Source organism: Heterodontus francisci, chromosome 19, assembly GCF_036365525.1.
Source record: "Heterodontus francisci isolate sHetFra1 chromosome 19, sHetFra1.hap1, whole genome shotgun sequence".
Taxonomy (NCBI): Eukaryota; Metazoa; Chordata; class Chondrichthyes; order Heterodontiformes; family Heterodontidae; genus Heterodontus; species Heterodontus francisci.
The window spans coordinates 28,760,177-28,779,218 of record NC_090389.1 but is presented as its reverse complement, the minus strand read 5'-3'; the positions used below and the strand labels follow the sequence as shown (position 1 = coordinate 28,779,218).

The 19,042-nt window shown below is 43.9% G+C and overlaps 1 protein-coding gene across 1 annotated transcript in view; it reads left to right on the top strand.

The window, feature by feature from the left end:
* LOC137380010 (protein bassoon-like) overlaps window positions 1-19,042 on the top strand; it is a 464,497-nt gene that overhangs the window by 409,023 nt on the left and 36,432 nt on the right. The window lies entirely within an intron of this gene.

The following is a 19,042-nucleotide window of genomic DNA, read 5'->3' as shown; positions in this document are numbered from 1 at the left end:
GTCTTTGGCATGTGGGAGGAAACCGGAGCACCCGGAGGAAACCCACGCAGACACAGGGAGAACTTGCACAGGAAGTGGTGGCCAATTGCATTGTCACATTTGTGGGCCCAACCACAATGCACTGTCTGGTGGATGATGTCTTAGCTTCCTTTGAAACACAAGAAGAAACCTGGGTGTTGCAGTGGAAGCTCAGATTGTAATTATGCAAGCTCAGATTGCTGCCATCATAGTTGCAGATCCTCATGTTCAAAGGGGCTTGCAAGTTGTCACAGCAGTCTAGCAATCTGTCCTCTAACACATTACTAGGAATGCGGAGGCGGCTTCCTGGGGAAGTGATAGTGGCTTGGTGGAGCACGAACCTGTCATCCTATCTCAGGATGACACCATTCGTCCTCCCACCACTGCCACTTCGCCAGTGCACCAGCTGCTGCTTGTCACCTAGCCAGCCCAGATTGTTGATGCCCATGCCAAGACGGTGCAGTCCAAATCTGGGCCTTCCAGGGCCAGAGTTAGTTGAGTTCATCCTGTAAGATCATCTGCAGTCTCCGCCCGTGAAAGTCAGCAGCCTTCCACCAGCCAAGGAACAGCCACTGTGATAGCACAGCATTGGACCACTAGAACAGGCAAAGGCACTAAGGGAAAGCACTAAGGGTGATTACTGAATTTTGTATGCAATATGGCATGTTTGATTTATAAATTTGTTCTGGAATGTTTATTTTGTGGTGACTATTATTTTTACATTGTGGCTAAGTGGCACTGTGATGGTCAATAACAGAGAGAAGGTAAAGTGTGGAACTGTTAGTGAATGGGGAATTAGCATTGTGTTTACTGGTACCTCTGGTACTGGTACCGACAGCTTGGCCAGAAAGGGGCTTGTAAGTTGGCTCCTCACTTTCTCCACCTCCTCCTTAGCTTGTCACTGTATTGTGGGTGGCAAGGGCTGTGCCCTAATGATGGTGAGGTTGTGCAGCATGCAGCAGATCACAACAAATCTTGGCATGGTCTGCTGAGAACTGCAGGACTCCTCCAGAGTGATCCAGATAGTGAAAGCATTGTTTAAGCACCCCAAGTTACTGCTTTAAAACATTTTATGTTGCTACATAGCTTTCGTTATTTGCATGCTTCCCACGTTGGCGTGGGTTGCACACTGGAGTCATGAGCCATGTTGTCACCCTGGAGCCACCCTTTGTTTTATCATATAGCTCAAGTCCAGACAGCACAGTGGACTGCCGCAGAATGAAGGCATTATGTCTGCTGCCAGGATATCGGGCATTGGCCTGAATGATGCACTGCATGTGGTCGCACGCCAGCTGGGCATTGAAGGAGTGGAATCCTTTTTGTTTGCGGTACATCTCAGAGTCCATTCTAGTTCATCAATTTTTAATTTAAAGCTCAAGTGGCAAGCCAATCAGTGCTTTTAAAAAAACAAACTCCACAATGTGTGAAAGATAACCTTGTGTCGTATCGACATATGTTGCTTGAAAGAATGCTATTAATATTCAGCTGGCCAAAATGTGCACTGGTTCTTGTCAGCAGTCACCTACCGTCCTTCCTCAGCTGATGAATCAGTGCCCCTCCATTTTGAACACCACTTGGAGGAAGCACTGAGGGTGGCAAGGGCACAGAATGTACTCTGGGTGGGGGACTTCAATATCCATCACCAACAGTGGCTTGGTAGCACCACTACTGACGAAGCTAGCTGAATCCTAAAGGACATAGCTGCTAGACTGGGTCTGCGGCAGGTTGTGAGGGAACCAACAGAGGGAATAACATACTTGACCTCATCCTCACCAATCTGCCTGCCGCAGATGCATCTGTCCATGACTGTATTGGTAGGAGTGACCATCGCACAGTCCTTGTAGAGACGAAGTCCCGCCTTCACATTGAGGATACCGTCCATCATGTTGTGTGGCACTACCACCGTGCTACATTTGAAGAGATTTTGAAGAGATATAGAAATGCACAATTGGGCGTCCATGAGGCACTGTGGGCCATCATCAGCAGCAGAATTGTACTCAACCACAATCTGTAACCTCATGGCCCAGCATAGTCCCCACTCTACCATTAACATCATCCAGGAGACCAATCCTGGTTCAATGAAGAGTGCAGGAGGGCATGCCAGGAACAGAACCAGGCATACCTCAAAATGAGGTGGCAACCTGGTGAAGCTACAACACAGGACTACTTGCGTGCCAAACTGCGTAAGCAGCATGCAATAGAGCTAAGCGATGCCATAACCAATGGATCAGATCTAAGCTCTGCAGTCCTACCACATCCAGCCGTGAATGGTGGTGGACAATTAAACAACTATCTGGAAGAGGTGACTCCACAAATATCCCCATCTTCAATTAAGTGGGAGCCCAGCACATCAGTGCGGAAGATAAGGCTGAAGCATTTGTAACAGTCTTCAGCCAGAGGTGCTGAGTTGATGATCCATCTTGGCCTCCTCCTGGAGTCCCCAGCATCACAGATGCCAGACTTCAACCAATTCGATTCACTCCGCGTGATATCAAGAAACGACTGAAGGCACTGGACACTGCAAAGGCTATGGGCCCTGACAATATTCGGGCAATAGTACTGAAGAACTGTGCTCCAGAACTTGCCGCGCCCCTAGCCAAGCTGTTCCAGTACAGCTACAACACTGGCATCTATCCGGCAATGTGGAAAATTGCCCAGGTATGTCCTGTACACAAAAAGCAGCACAAGTGCAACCCAGCCAATTACCGGCCAATCAGTCTACTCTCAATCATCAGTAAAGTGATGGAAGGTGTCATCAACAGTGCCATCAAGTGGCACTTGCTTAACAGCGTGCTCAATTATGCTTAGTTTGGGTTCTGCCAGGGCCACTCAGCTCCTGACCTCATTATAGCCTTGGTTCAAACATGGACAAAAGAGCTGAACTCAAGAGGTGAGGTGAGAGTGACTGCCCTTGACATCAAGGCAACATTTGACCGAGTATGATATCAAGGAGCCCTAGCAAAGCTGAAGTCAATGGGAATCAGGGGAAAATTCTTTGCTGGTTGGGGTCATACCTAGCGCATAGGAAGATGGTTGTGGTTGTTGGAGGTCATCACTGCAGGAGTTCCTCAGGGTAGTGTCCTAGGCCCAACCATCTTCAGCTGCTTCATCAATGACATTCCTTCAATCATAAGGTCAGAAGTGGTATGTTCGCTGATATTTGCACCATGTTCAGCACCATTTTTGACTCCTCAGATACTGAAGCAGTCCATACAGAAATGCAGCAAGACCTGGACAATATCCAGGCTTGGGTTGTTAAGTGTGAAGTAAGATTCATGCCACACAAATGCCAGGCAATGACCATCTCCAACAAGAGAGAATCTAACCATCTCCCCTTGACATTCAATGGCATTACCATCGCTGAATTCCCCACTATCAACATCCTAGGGGCTACCATTGACCAGAAACTGAACTGGAGTAACCATATAAATACAGTGGCTACAAGAGCAGGTCAGAGGCTAGGAATCCTGTGGCGAGTAACTCACCTGCTGACTCCCCAAAGCCTGTCCACCATCTACAAGGCACAAGTCAGGAGTGTGATGGAATACTCTCCACTTGCCAGGATGAGTGCCGCTCCAACAACACTCAAGAAACTCGAAACCATCCAGGACAAAGCAACTCGCTTGATTGGCATAATAATAAAAGCAAAATACTGCGGATGCTGGAAATCTGAAATAAAAACAAGAAATGCTGGAACCACTCAGCAGGTCTGGCAGCATCTGTGAAAAGAGAAGCAGAGTTAACGTTTCGGGTCAGTGACCCTTCATCGGAAAAGTTAGTTTTGCTTGATTGGCACCCCATCCACAAACATTCACTCCCTCCACCACCGACCACAGTGGCAGCAGTGTGTACCATCTACAAGATGCACTACAGCAACACACCAAGGCTCCTTAGACAGCATCTTCCAAACCCACGACCTCTATCACCTCGAAGGACAAGGGCAGCAAATGCATGGGAACAGCACCACCTGCACGTTCCCTTCCAAGTCACATATCATCCTGACTTGGAACTATATCGCCGTTCCTTCAACTGTTGCTGGGTCAAAATCCTGGAACTCCCTAACATCACTGTGGGTGTACCTACCTCACATGGACTGCAGCGGTTCAAGAAGGCAGCTCACCACCACGTTTTCAAGGGCAATTAGGGATGGGCAATAAATGCTGGCCTAGCCAGCGACGCCCACATCCCATGAATGAATTAAAAAAAACATTCAGACAGCAGCTGTCAGAATTTGAAGGAAACTTGCAGCAACTAGAACTTGAATACAATCCCCACCACCTAAATCACCCACGTTTATGGTATACAACCATCTATGCTGGGCAATTAACGATAACCATTTTTCATCACCATAGAAGCCAGCAATTTCAGGCAGACTCTACTGCTCAATAAGCTTTTCGCAGCTCGTTAAAATGTGATTACATTAATTAGTCCTCTCTAATTGCCATTTTAAAAGCTCTACAATGCAAACTTTTTGTTCTTCTGGTTTCTGCATTTATGGACTTTCAAGCACCTTTGAAGAGGGAGCACAAACCTAAAAATAAATATTTATTGGTTTGAATGCAGAGGTTCAGATAGTATCACTTCAGTGCTGTTTCCTTTAAAACCAGCTTTAACAACCCTTTTTCTTTGGAAATAAATAATTTCTTGCTCTACCATGTTAGTCATGGTTGGGAGGGGGCAGACAGTCAAGCTTACGGTTGTATAATAGTGCAAAAGCAAAATACTGTGGATGCTGGCAATCTGAAATAGAAACAGAAAATCTTGGAAATACACAGTAGGTCTGGAAGCATCCATGGAGAACGAGTGAATGGGCTGGATTTTATTGAAATTTATGTAGTCACACTGCCGGGACCGAATGTGAATCCTGACCACACGCGGGATGGTGGCAAAACCCTGGGCAGCATTTTACTGGCAGCGGGCAATTAAGAGGTCACCACTAGGACCACTGTCCAATTGAAGGTAGTGACCCACCTCCCAGAGCTGCCAGCCCAATCAGTGGGCTGGCAGCTGGGCTGGTTGCACCACCAATACAGATAGTCACTGCTGAGACTGCAGCAAGAAGAGGACGCCTCAGTGTGGAGGTGTCCTCTAAGACAAAGTAAGTTGCTTTTTTATTACTGTGCCCGGGGCCTGGCAGGCAGGCCCCAACAATTGGTGGGGGGGGGGTGGGGGAGAGGGGCTGTACCTTACAGTGGCAGTGCTGCTGTACCCACGGGGGCAGCTGTTGCTGCCGGTGGGGCCTCTCTTGGGACCATGGAGCGGCCATAAAGGAGGGCTCAACACCACCCCCACCACCCCTTTGGAGCCGCTCGGAGGCTGCCAGGGTTCACCTGGCAGTCTCCCCACATGGCAGCAGCACTTCCCGACGCTGGTCAAATGCTGGTGTGGGCAGAAATTTTCCTTAATTGGGCACAATTGGCCGTCCAGTGGGCACTGAGTTTCCTACTGCTGGCAATATGCCATGAATCTGTACTTCTAGATCTTTTAGTCCTTTACCCCATTTAGATGCTTATTTTCAAAGGAGTATGCAGCCTCCGACTTAAATGAAATACCTCACACTCATTTAGCTCGAAGTTCATTTGCCATTACTGTGCCCATTCTGCAAGTTTACTAACTTCTTTGTTGTGTTCCTCAGTATCAACTATCAGCCCAACATTTCCAAGTTTTGAAATTGTCCTTCTGATTCCTGAGTACAAATCGTTTATGTAAGTGGAGAATGTCAGTGGTCCCAGCAGCAATCCTTGTGGAACACCACATCCCACCTTCTGCCAGTCTGAGTAACCACCTTTAATCTCACTGGCCCAAATTAAAGTCTTGGGGCACAAAATTTGGTTGCAGACTGCTCATATTTTCAGTATTAAGGGTGCTGTTTCAGGTGGAAAATGGCACCTGCACCACATGTGCACACTATTGGTGTTGGCTGCATTGGTTGCCATTTTGGTGAGGTACTTAGCACAGGCATGGGGAGCATGTGCTGGAAATATGCAGAGTAGGCAGATTGTGACATCAGTGTGTAATGCTGATTTGACTTTAGAGGTGCCATTATCGACCTCAACGCTCCAGCTAATGTCCTCTCTTAACCTTGCAAAGCTGAACATGCATTCACCTGCAAGAAAGACCCCACCAGTGCTATTTGAAGGCTTCATCAACCTCTTTCGGCTTGTTGCTGATTGATTTCTACTGGCTGTTGCTGCGTTTGTACAAGTGTTTGGAGATTTGTATTGCCATTGGTGAAGTCTACAGGGAGTGGTGTGGCACATGGTAAAGCCCTTGGTTCAGACTTCAAGGGTTCTACTTAGACCACTTGCTCCCATTCATGGGTGCTGTAGTTTCTATTCCCCTTGGCCAACAGCATGACACTGAGAATGAACAGAGGTGTCACAGAGGAGGACAAGCTGCTCAAAGAGGGAGGAGAAGGATGGGGAGACAGGCACTCAGCAAGAGACCATATCCACCCAGTTGTCTTCATGGAACAGTTCTTCAATCTCAGCCTCAATAAGGAACAGTGTGTGCAATATCTCCATTTCACTAAGAAGGTGTTTATTGAAATCTGCCACCTGTCACAGGCAGGCCTGCAACCTCAAAGTAGGGTGAGAACAGCATTGCTAGTGACTGTGAAGGTGACCATGGTCTTGAACACCTTCGCATATGGCTTCTTCCAGGCTGGAGCAGGTGACATCTCCAACATCTCGCAGTTCGCTGTCCACTGTTGTGTACGGGAGGTGACTGTCACTATGTATGTGAAGATAGGAAATATGTTGCATTTTTTCATTCCAGAGAGGAGCAGGCAGAGTGAGGACATGCCTTTGTCAGGATAGCAGGCTTCCCTATGGTACAGTGTGCTATTGACTGCACATATTGTTTTGCGTGTACAGTATGTAAATTCAGAAATGTACTACAACCACAAAGGGTTCCACTCCCTCAATATTCAGCTGATGTGTGACCATACCCTGTGCATCATGTGAGTCAATGCCTGCTATCCTGGCAGCAGTCATGATGCCTTTATTCTGGGACAGTCCACTGTACCATCAGCATTTGATCCACCACAAGAAACGAGAGGGCAGCTACTGGGCGACACGCTTTTCCACTGACATCTTGGCTCATGACTCCAATGAGTGACCCATAATGAGAGCCATGCCACACGAAATGTCATTGAGCAGACAATTGGGATGTTTAAGCAAGAGCACTGGCAGAATGGCAGCGGGGGGGAGACGAATGCTGTCATTCTGAGAGATGGTGTCTCTGCAATCCTGCTAATATGTTGGAGGACTGATTGTTGGACTGCTGTGGCACCCTGGTATTCACAACCATGATGGCAGCAGTCTGAGCATTTGTGGCAGCAAGCTGATCTTGCATGACTTCAGTCTGAGCTTCCTGATGTTGAATGTCTTCTGCTTGTGCTGCAATGTAAGCTGGGACATCAGCTATCAGATGCAGCATCATTGTTAGTTCCACAAGTGTAGCAATGGAGTTGGCCTCCACTTGCATGTTAGAATCAATGTTCTCCAGACTCTACATAAATCTGTGTTCAAATTTGATGCTGAACTCCTCCATGTTCCATGACAGTGACAGCAGGTTGTCTGGTAAGCCTGCCAGTGCACCAAGCATTTCTGTGTGCATACCCATCAGCCTTTTGTCTGTACACCACCACATTGAAGTCCTCATCTGAGTTCTCCAGAGCAGAACTCATGTGCGACCTCGCCGTCTGGTGAGCTGGCACCTGTACTACCCTTTCTCCCCACCCTGGTTGCAGGCCACTCATACCTGGTGTCTCAGCACATGCAGATCCGTCTCTTAAGCCGGCTTCTAGAGTACATGCAGTGTCAGTATCTGAGCTGGTGGCTGTGATTGTGAAAGTGAGTGATGTATCATCTTCATCACTGTTTTCTTGCTCTTCCAACTGTTTCTCTTCCACCACTACCTGGCCAGGCTGTAGTTTTTGGGCATCTTAAAAGAGAAAGGCACAAGAGTAGGGTTGTAGTGAGGGAAGTGTTGGTGGGGTGGGGTGGAAGCGAGAGGTGCATGTTTAGACCATCTGCAGCTTGTAAATCAGAAGAGATTGTAGGAAGACGGGGTAGTGGAATGAGAGAAGGAGCATTAAATATGAGACTACCATCATCTTCGATGCTTTCAGCCACCCTGCTGGCATAGCCTCAGTTATTGGCTACTCCAAAGATGGCAACCATTGTCCCCTCTGTCAGGGTGAGCAGCCGTGCATGACCTGGCTAGTTAGTTCCTGCTGCCTTCAATTGTGCACCACTTTGTCCTGCAGGACAGAGGGAAGTGTGACAATGAGTATGCTGCATTGTGTTTTGATGATATGGCTGCCATGGTTGAATAGCTGGTAGTGTGTAAGTCGTGGCATGAGACTGTGAGGCTTACAGCAGTGCTAAGTGTATGAGGATGTAGTGAAGCTATGATTACTTACGTGCGAGTCCTGATTGATAAATGTTGGTAGGTGAGTGATGGAGTTGTGGTGCTTTGAGCAGAGTGTGAGGCTAGTGCTGCATTTCACAGAATTGTTACAGCGCAGAAGGAGGCCATTCAGCCCATCGTGTGTGCACCGGCTCTCCAAAAGAGCAATTCACCTAATACCATTCCCCCGCCTTCTCCCCATAACCCTGCGCGTTCTTCCTTTTCAGATAACAGTCTAATTCCCTTTTGAATGTCTCAATTGAACCTGCCTCCACCATACACTCAGGCAGTGCATTCCACATCCTCACAACTCACTGCATGAAGAAGTTTTTCCTCATGTCGCATTTGCTTCTTTTGCCAATCACTTTAAATCTATGCCCTCTCGTTCTCGATCTTTTGATGAGTGGGAACAGTTTCTCCCTATCTACTGCATCCAGGCATATGATTTTGAATAATTCTGTCAAATCTCCACTCAGCCTTCTCTTCTCCAAGGAAAACAGTCCAAATTTCTCCAATCTATCTTCATACCTGAAGTTTCTCATCCCTGGAACCATTCTTGTGAATCATTTCTGTACTCTCTCCAATATCTTCGCATCTTTCCTATGGGATATGGCATTTGAAGATGCATTCACTGACCTTGACCACTCGTGAGATCATTGAACTTCTTGTAATGCTTTATCCAGGTTTTGGGCAAGATGGCTGGCATTGACAGCTACCTGCTCCACTGCCTTTGCAGTGTTTGTCTGGAGGGCTTCCTGATCCCCTGTGGATAGAGAACCTCTCTCCTTTTATCCACCTACTGCGCCAAGGCCTCAAGTGCTGTCAGAAAACCTTTGAGCATGTTATCTCCCCTGTTGTGCATTGTCACTTCTTGCAGGTCAGACACTCTGCCCCAGGGGAGGCAGTGGTGTAGTGGTTGCTGGACTAGTAATCCAGAGCCCAGGCTAATGCTCCAGGGACATGGGTTCGAATCCCACCATGGCCGATAGTGAAATTTGAATTCAATTAATGGTGACTGTGAAACCATTGTCAATTGTTGTAAAAACCCATTTCGTGCACTAATGTCCTTTAGGGAAGGAAATCTGCCATTCTTACCTGGTCTAGCCTACATGTGAATCCAGACCCACAGCAATGTGGTTGACTCTTAAATGCCCTCTGAAATGGTCTAGCAAGCCACTCAGTACATGGGTAATAAATGCTGGCCTAGCCAGCGATGCCCACATACCACATATGAATTTTAAAAAGTCACTTCCAGCACCTGGTCCAATCAAAATGCACCTCCCCTTTAAGAGGTGCAGGCTAGCTTGAACTCATACTAGTGTCTTAAGATTTTCCACCCTCTGCTCAGGCGTGCAACCACTCAATAGTATGCTTATCACTGGCTGCACTCTGCAGTCATGCAAATGAGAAGGCAGCACATGGTTTGCATGCTGCCTGCATCAATAGCAACAGGTGTGGATTAATTTTGCATTGCAATCCCCACACCCGTTTTCAGATCTGATGGAATTTCGCAGCCTAACTCTTTCATGTTATTTAATGATGTTGGTGCTTTAAGGAGATGTATACGTGGAAGATGGAGCTTTGTCTATTTTAAAGTGGCTCCCTTCTATGATATACGTGTTTACTGTTGTTGAATCCAATATGCATTTATCAACAGTGACATCTATATTCCATATCTAAGCTCATCTATATAAATGGTCCAGGTTTCACCAGATACTCAACCTTCTTCCTGTTTTCATGGCTTTGTGTAATCAACTGATTTAATACAGATACGTTGTTCCATACCATTCAAAAATATTGTGAACCGCAGGGGCCATTGAACATATCTCTGTGGAACACACTGGTTATTGTACTCAATGCAGTCCATTTTCCATCTATCACCAATCTCTTGCTTCATTGCTAACCAAATTTGTAATCCATCTGGACAATTTGTTATCAATTCCACGAAACTCCCACATCACTGTACAAATCAATGATGTGTAATTACTTCATATTGATTAAGCATATTTGATAAGAAATTATGGGATTGCATATGAATTAGGAGCAGAAGAAGGCCATTTGGCCCCTCGAGCCTGCTGCGCCTTTCAATAAGATCATGGCTGATCTGTTTGTGTCTCGAATTCCACACTCCCATCTACCCCCGATAATCCTTGATTCCCTTGCTTAACAAGAATCTATCTACCTCCACCTTAAAAATATTCAGTGACCCGGCGTCCACCACCTTCTGAGGCAGAGAGTTCCAAAGTCGCACAACCCTCTGACACAAAATTTCACATCTATCCTAAAAGTGCATCCCCTAATTTTAAAACAGTGCCCCCTAGTACTGGACTCACCGACAATAGTAAACATCCTTTCCACATCCACCTTGTCAAGACCGTTCAGGATCTTATAGACTTCAATCAAGTCTCCCCTCACTCTTCTAAACTCCAGTGAAAACAAGTCCAGTCTGTCCAACCTTTCCTCATAAGACGACCCGCTCATTCCAGGTATCAATCTAGTAAACCTCCTCTGAACCGCCTCCAACACATTTACATCCTTCCTTAAATAAGGATACCCAAACTGCACACAGTATTATTACATTTGAAGTTAATATCCTTAACAGTACTCTCTAATAACAGACTTTAGAAAACGATTTAGATCATAAGGGTAATATCATCAAATACAGTTAAACCCTGATACATGCAGGAAGTCTTCTGCTTGAATCAGAATTTCTGTGAAAAGTAAGGAAGGGTAATCAGCTTGTGAATCTTGCACTGTAGTCCCTGGAATAAATTAAGCCTGCTGGCGCTCACTGTATCAAAGCACTGAAGAAAAACAAATGATTAGTTTCCCAAAATGTCTCACTGGTTAAAGGCAAATTTGGCAGCAATCATTTGCATTCATTACACTGAGTATTAAAAGCTGTGTAATAAGTTTTGCACCATAGGTGCTGACAACTCTCAGGCATCTCAGCCAAGTGACCACTCTCCCTGTGTCTAGAGAGTGTCATCAGGATTATTTGACTGTCGTTGACATCACAGCTGAGTCGGGTCATGTCTTCCACCGACATCTGCACATGCATACTTAATGCTTATTTTCATATTCTGCCCCCTCCCAGCAGAGAGTCAGTGAGGTCATATTGCTGACCCTGGCAGAGATCAGCTAACTTAGCAGAAATTGAGGTAGAACTTTAAATCTGCCTGATCTGTATGACTTAGTTTGACATTATTCAGTCGATGGGAGTGATTGGTAAGGGATTAGGATTAAATTGGCATTATATATCTGGATTTGGTTACTGTCAGTGGTACTGTCAAGTACCATTACTTGCTTTGTTTAAAACAATTTTAATTTTCACACCTCTTAAGAGAGCAGCCCTTGTATGAACTATTTTTTACTTCATAATCTATAATCAACTGCTAGAAGATGGGAAGGAAACTTGATAAGAACCCTCCTTATTTCGGTGGAAATGGGGATATTTTGCAAGATTCAGTGTACGAACACCAGACCAAAATGAGGTTTGCACATTTTCTCTCTCTCCTTATCTCTATGTTTTATTTCTGTAATGGGGTCTGCTTTCTTTTCTTTGCCAATCCTTACAATGGACATGGTAGCTATCTGCTGTGATCCATTAGACTTTACCATTATCTGAACAGAGGCTCTTTAAGGATCATATCACTTTGATTCTAACTACAGAGTGGAATCTAATGTCCAATGTTACCACTTACTTTTTCTTATCTTCCCAATGTCACAACTGCCTGTAAGCCAATACATAGGTGTTTTTTGTGATTGTGCATTGCTTTAAACGTATTATTGGTGAGATATTAGCATTAATTACACACATTATTGTTGAATGTTTTCAGCTATTGGATATTTGTGAGCCTTGCAAAATAATGCCAACCTAGCACGGCAAAGTTAGTTGCCCAATGGTGCAGTATATTGGTATATATGTATGGAGTTAAGGGGATGCAATTTTTCACTTCTGGATCTGACAAGGCAAGTTGCTGATCACAAATTGCTTGCAAATGAGGCACTTCCACAAAGGGAAGAAAAAGAGTATGCGGACCGTCCTGATATGGCCCAGTTCCTAGGTGGTTATGGATCGCAATAGGCCCAGTCTCATTTGCCCATCCTTTTATTTAAGAAATGGCACATTGGATAGAAGGAGGATGTGTGCAAAGTAGGAAAAATATCCTGACTAAAAGTGAAAAGAGAAGGAATTGACTTTAACGATTAAAGTCCAATCGAAATGGTATTCTTGACATTATAGGATTTTCATTTGAACAAGATTTTGCAACTCACAAGTCTGACATTTTAATCAAAAAGCAAAGTTGTCACTAATTATATTGACTTAGCCATGACACATAAGATTTTACACTATAGCAAGATTACCAAAAACACATTTTCCTTCCAAATTATTTATGTTCGTTGCTATATTTTGGTTTGACCAAGCAACTTGAAGGGCATTCAGTAAGGGTCTTTTATTTGTTCATGGATTTACATGAGGCACATGAGATCTCTGTGTTGTCAGACCACTTGTCTGATAGCCAGTCTTGGATGAACTACAATTTCCTCTAGTTAAGCACTGATAAGACTGAAGCCATCGTCTCCAGACCCTGCCAGAAGCTCCTTACACATGTTTCAAGCTGAACCAGACAGTGCAGCTTCAGTGTTGTATTCCTCCTACATCATGAAGACTGCCTAATTCCTCTTCCGTAATATTGACCAGCGCCCCTCTCTCAGCCCATCTGCTGCTGAAATTCATGCCTTTCTCACCTCCTGACCTAGCGGAGAGGTCAATTACCAGGGGGCACAGATTTAAGGTGATTGGTAGAAGGATTAGAGGGGACATGAGGAAAAACTTTTTAACCCAGAGGGTGGTGGGTGTTTGGAATTCACTGCCCAGATTGGTGGTGGAGGCAGAAACCCTCAACTCATTTAAAAGGTACCTGGACCTGCACCTGAAGTGCTGTAACCTGCAAGGCCATGGACCAGGTGCTGGAAGGTGGAATTAGATTGGGCAGCTAGTTTTTCTCAGCTGGTGCAGACATGATGGGCTGAATGGCCTCTTTCTGTGTCGTAACTTTTCTGTGGTTTCAACTATTCCAATGATGTCCTGGTTGGCCTCCCATTGTCTGCATCCTGTATATTTTAGTTCATCCAAAGTCTGCTGTCCATATTTCTTTTGCACCACATCCCACTCACCAATCATCCCTTTGTTTTGCTGGCATACATTTGTTCCAGGTCCCCCAAAGCCTCAAATGGTAAATTCCCATCCTTTTGTTTAAAACCTTTAATAGCCTCGACTCTTCCTCTTTGTAAGCTCAATTATTCTTACAATCCTCACACCAAACTCTTCAAACTCTCTGTTTCTTTGACTCTAGCTTCTTATACATTCTCGCTCCCTTTGATCCTAGTCGCCATGCTCTGAAATTCCCCACACAAACCCTTCTGCCCCTCCACATCCCTCTTCTCCTGTAAGAATCATTTTAATCCTCAGTTCACTGGCCAAGCCTTTGGTCAGCCATCCATAATCTCGTCCTTTGATTCACTATTCACTTTATCCTTACACTTCTGTGAAACACCATGTGATACATTTTTCTATATGCAAAAATGCAACTTGTTGTCTACAATGGAGAGACAGCAGTAAAATTGATAGTATCAATGACACTGTAAGACATAATCAGAGCAATGCAGCTTGGATTTTTAATAGTATTTGAGGATTTTTTTGTGCCTGAAATATGGAACAAAACTGAAAAAAAAAATTTAATATATTTTTAAAAAAGCATCAGCTTTCAGAAAGTAAATATGTTTATCACAGAAGCCTCACTAGAATAAAGAATAGCATTTTCCATCCATATTGGAATGTGCTGTTATCATGGCTTTTCATTGAAGATTGTAAAAGGTAACTATTTCAACTGCACATGGCCACCAAATGTAGTAATTAGTAATTAATGGGGTAAATAAAAAAGGAAAAGAGTCAATGGATATTAAGAAATCTGGTAAGCTTCATTTTTGATATTTTGTAAGTCTGTCCAAAATTCGTTAGAATCTGTCTATGTAATCCCATCTAGGGGCCAATAAACACCTTGATCTAGAATGAGGCTTGTTATAAGGTTTCATTATTGATGCAGCAGCTGTAAACAGCATGAATGCACTTTCTACATTACTGAGAATCATTAAAAATGTCATCAAATGTTATAGTGAGGGGGATGCATTATAGAGAGGTGTTTTATGTAGTTCCTCGGTCAGTGAGAGTCGTAAAATAGCATGTTCTTTAGTGAAGGCACATTGCAGAAAGGCATTCTATATTAATGACAGTCATAAACAATTGTATAGTAATCACTTTACATTGAGGGGATGTTAGATGCTTTATATCATTTCTATATTAGTGAGGAACCATAAAAACATTATATTAGTGAGTGTTTCAGTGAGGGATATGTTACAGAAAGTTTTTTCTTATAGTTTCACTATTAAAGAGCAACAAATTACATTCTGCTGGAAAGTAGTGAGGAGGTATGTGTTGTTATTTTAACTTGGATAAAAGCAATAAGGCTGCAGAAAAATATTTGCAAAGAAATGATAGCACTGCATATAGAAGTTATAGAATGGTCAAGAAAATCCAGAAAACAAAATGCAGCATTTTGTTTTACTTGTTTTAAGGGTTTAATTTGATGGTGTTTGAGAGATTATTTTTTCTTTATTTGAGGTACTTATTTGATGGCCTAGTGGATAAAGTTACCCTGTAAATATTCTTCTCTTCCAAGTATTTAACAGTTCCCTTTCAAAATTACTATTGAATCTGCTTCCACCAAACTTTCAGACAGTGCATTGCCAATCATAACAATCTGCTGTGTTTAAAAAAAAAGTTTCCTTGTATCATCTCTGGTTCTTTTGACAGTCGCCTTCAATCTGTGTCCTCTGGTTACTGACACTTTTACCACTGGAAACATTTTCTCCTAACTTCAAAACCCCTTATGATTTTGAACACCTATATCAAATCCCCACTTTATACTAGTGGATAAAGTAGCATTAAAAGCCATATAGAAAAGAAGGCTCAAGTTCAATATCGATCTCTTCTGAGTTGTTTAGTAACAGACTTCAGAGACTGATGAAATGGGCAGACACATGGCAGATGAAATTTAACACAGAGCAATGCGAAGTGATACATTTTGGTAGGAAGAATGAGGAGAGGCAATATAAACTAAATGGTACAATTTTAAAGGGGTTGCTGGAACAGAGAGATCTAGGGGTTTATGTACTTAAATCTTTTAAAGTGGCAGACAGCTGTTTAAAAAGCATCCAGGTTCCTTAGCTTTATTAATAGAGGTACAGCCTACAAAAGCAAGGAAGTTATGCTAAACTGTTATGAAACACTAGTTAGGCCTTAACTGGAGTATTATGTTCAATTCTAGTCACCACTCTTTAGGAAGGATGTCAAGGCCTAGGAAAGGTAGCAGAAGACATTTAATACAATGGTAGCAAGGATGAAGGCCTTAATTTATGTGGAGAGACTGGAAACACTGGCATTGTTCCCCTTAGAACAGGGAAGGCTGAGTGGGGATTTAATACAGGTATTCAAAATCATGAGGGGTTTTGAAGTTAGGAGAAACTGTTTCCAGTGGCAAAAGTATCAGTAACCAGAGGACACAGATGTAAGGCAATTGTCAAAAGAATCAGAGATGATATAAGGAAACTTTTTTTACACAGCAGATTGTTATGATCTGCAATGCACTGCCTGAAAGTCTGGTGGAAGCAGATTCAATAGTAACTTTCAAAGGGAATTGGTTAAATACTTGGAAGAGAAGAATATTTACAGGGTTATGAGGAAAGACAAGTGAAGTGGGAATTAGATAGTTCTTTCAAAGAACCAGTACAGGCATGATGTTGTAAATGGCTTCTATCTGTGCTGTACCATTCTATGAGTCTATCTTAGCCAGGACAGGAGGTGGGACACAACAAATAGTCTCATTACCCCTTGACTAGGGGTCTGGGGGCTGGATTTTACATCAGGCGGACGGGAGCTGGCCACCAGTGTAAATGTCAGTGACGAACCCGCTTCTGGCCGGCCCGGGATCCGACCTGCATTTTACAGGTCCCCGGGCTTTAATTGTTCCGAGACGGGACTTTCACCCACTTGAGGGAGGAAGTCCCACCTCATTGAGTTGCCGGCCAATCAGCGGGCTGGCAGCTCTTATCCCCAGCAGCGCCACTGCGAGCATTGGCCACTGCTGGGACTGCAGTCTAGCTGAGGACATAGAGCCAGGAGTCCAGGTAAGTTCAGGTTGCCTCGCCTTGCTAATCGGTCCCACCCCGGTGAGGCAAGGATGGTCGTTTGGGGGGAAGGGGGCGTCTCAGATCCTGGGGGTGGTTGGGGAAGCGGGGGTGGCCCTCAATTGGGCACCCTATGCCCGTTTGTCCGGGGCCACCGCCCAACCCCCCATGGTGCACTGAGAGGCCTCCATGTTTCACTCGGCAGCCTTTCACGTCTCCCTGATGCCCAGTTGCCATGGGTAAAATCCCCGCGGAGGCAGGTGAAGGCCCTTAAGTGGCCACTTAAGAGCCTTGATTGGCCTGGGACGGGTGACCCTTTTCTTGCCCCCTCCTCCCTGACCCACGTTAAGTGGGATGGAGGCGGGAACGGGTTGGGAAGGCCTCCCAGAGCCACCCGTTCAATTTTACGCCAACCGCCACCACCATCCAGCTCACTGGGATGGCATAAAATTCTGGCCAGATTTCCCATGTGCAATTGCATTCAAATGATACATGTTGCAAAATGTAATTTTTCAGTCAAATTACTTTCACTATACTATCACTTGTTTAATGGGGTTATCCAAGAAGAATGTTATATGGTTAAAATAGTGTAGAGCTGCTGTCAAACATGAAACTGTGTTTTCCTGTTTATTCAATCCCCAGAATAGCAGAAAAGCACAAAACAAAGTTGTATAGCACCTCATTCACTGTTCTCTATGTGACGTGGATGAGGCATTTTGCATGTTCCCCATCTGGTGTGAATGAGGCATCACAGCTGTTGTTCATGTGTTAGAGAGAGAGAGTTCAACACTTCCATCATCCTTTGCATGGAAAAGTGTTTCCTGACTTCTCTCCTGAATAGTCTGGTTCTGATTTTAAGGTTAAGGGCTGCACTGTGGCGCAGTGGTTAGCACCGCAACCTCACAGCTCCAGCGACCCAGTTTCAATTCTGGGTACTGCCTGTGTGGAGTTTGCAGGTTCTCCCTGTGTCTGCGTGGGTTTTCACCGGGTGCTCCGGTTTCCTCCCACATGCCAAAGACTTGCAGGTTGATAGGTAAATTGGCCATTATAAATTGCCCCTAGTATAGGTAGGTGGTAGGGGAATATAGGGACAGGTGGAGATGTGGTAGGGATATAGGGTTAGTGTAGGATTAGTATAAATAGATAGATGGTCGGCACAGACTCGGTGGGCTGAAGGGCCTGTTTCAGTGCTGTATCAATAAATAAATAAATTATGTTCCCTTGTCTTAGATTCACCCACCAGTGGAAAAAAGTTTCTCTCTATTTACTCTATAAATTCCTTTCAAAATCCTAAAACCTCAATCAAAGCAGAGAGAGACAGAGTTAACGTTTCAGATCTGCGACCCGTCATCGGAATGCTAGTTTCTAGTCTCTTAGCTGGAAATTCATATTAACTACATCCGTTGACATTCTCCTATCTACTACTTTAGCTACTTCCTCAAAAAAATCAGTTAAGTTCATTAGATATGGTCTGCCCTCTCTAATCAGCTCAAATTCCTTTAAGTCTTCAGTCATTCTGTCCTTAATTATAGATTCCAATATCTTCATCTGTTAGACTAACAGATCTATAATTTCCTTTCTTAAATGATGGAGATACATTTACAATTTTCCAATTTAAAGGGACAGTTCCTAAATCTAGAAAGCTTTGGAAGGTTATGGTGTAAGCAATTTGCAATTTCTCCCCCTACTTCCTTTAAAATCCTGAAATGGATGCCATCAGGACCTAAGGATTTGCCAGTCTTCAGTGCCATTGTTTTTTCTAATATTATTTTTTTGCTTCGGTTAACTATAGTGAGTTTCAATCCTGGATTCATTATTAGTTTCCATGTTATGGCTGAGACATCTCAACTGGTCATGTGGTGTGGCGCACAGTGGAAGAACATTTTGGCTGTTATTGATGCAGTGTGAATGAGGCATCGCAAGTGTTCTCCTTGTCAATTACAGAAAACCAAGAAGATGCACAAATGTGCACTGCATCAGTTCAAATAATAGTAGGAAGACTTGACGACAAAAATATTGATAGTTGTAATAATTACACATTGAGTGGTGAGAATAATTGCAAAATCAGTGAAGTGATTAGAACTGTGTTTTATCTTTTACAATAAAATACACAGAAACAGGCATTTGAATAAAATAAACAATATTAATGTTCTTACCCAATTAAATGCGACTTTGTTGTTTGAAAGCCAAAATTGGGTTTTGGAGTTACAACCTTGTCCCCAGTGTTGAACAAAAAAAAACTTGTAGATAAAAGCTTATTATTGCAATTTCAGTTCCAAAACATTGAGTACATGGATAGTGGATATGCCACTAACTAAAAGATACTGTTTAATTTGTTTCTAATGTGCTCCAAGATTGT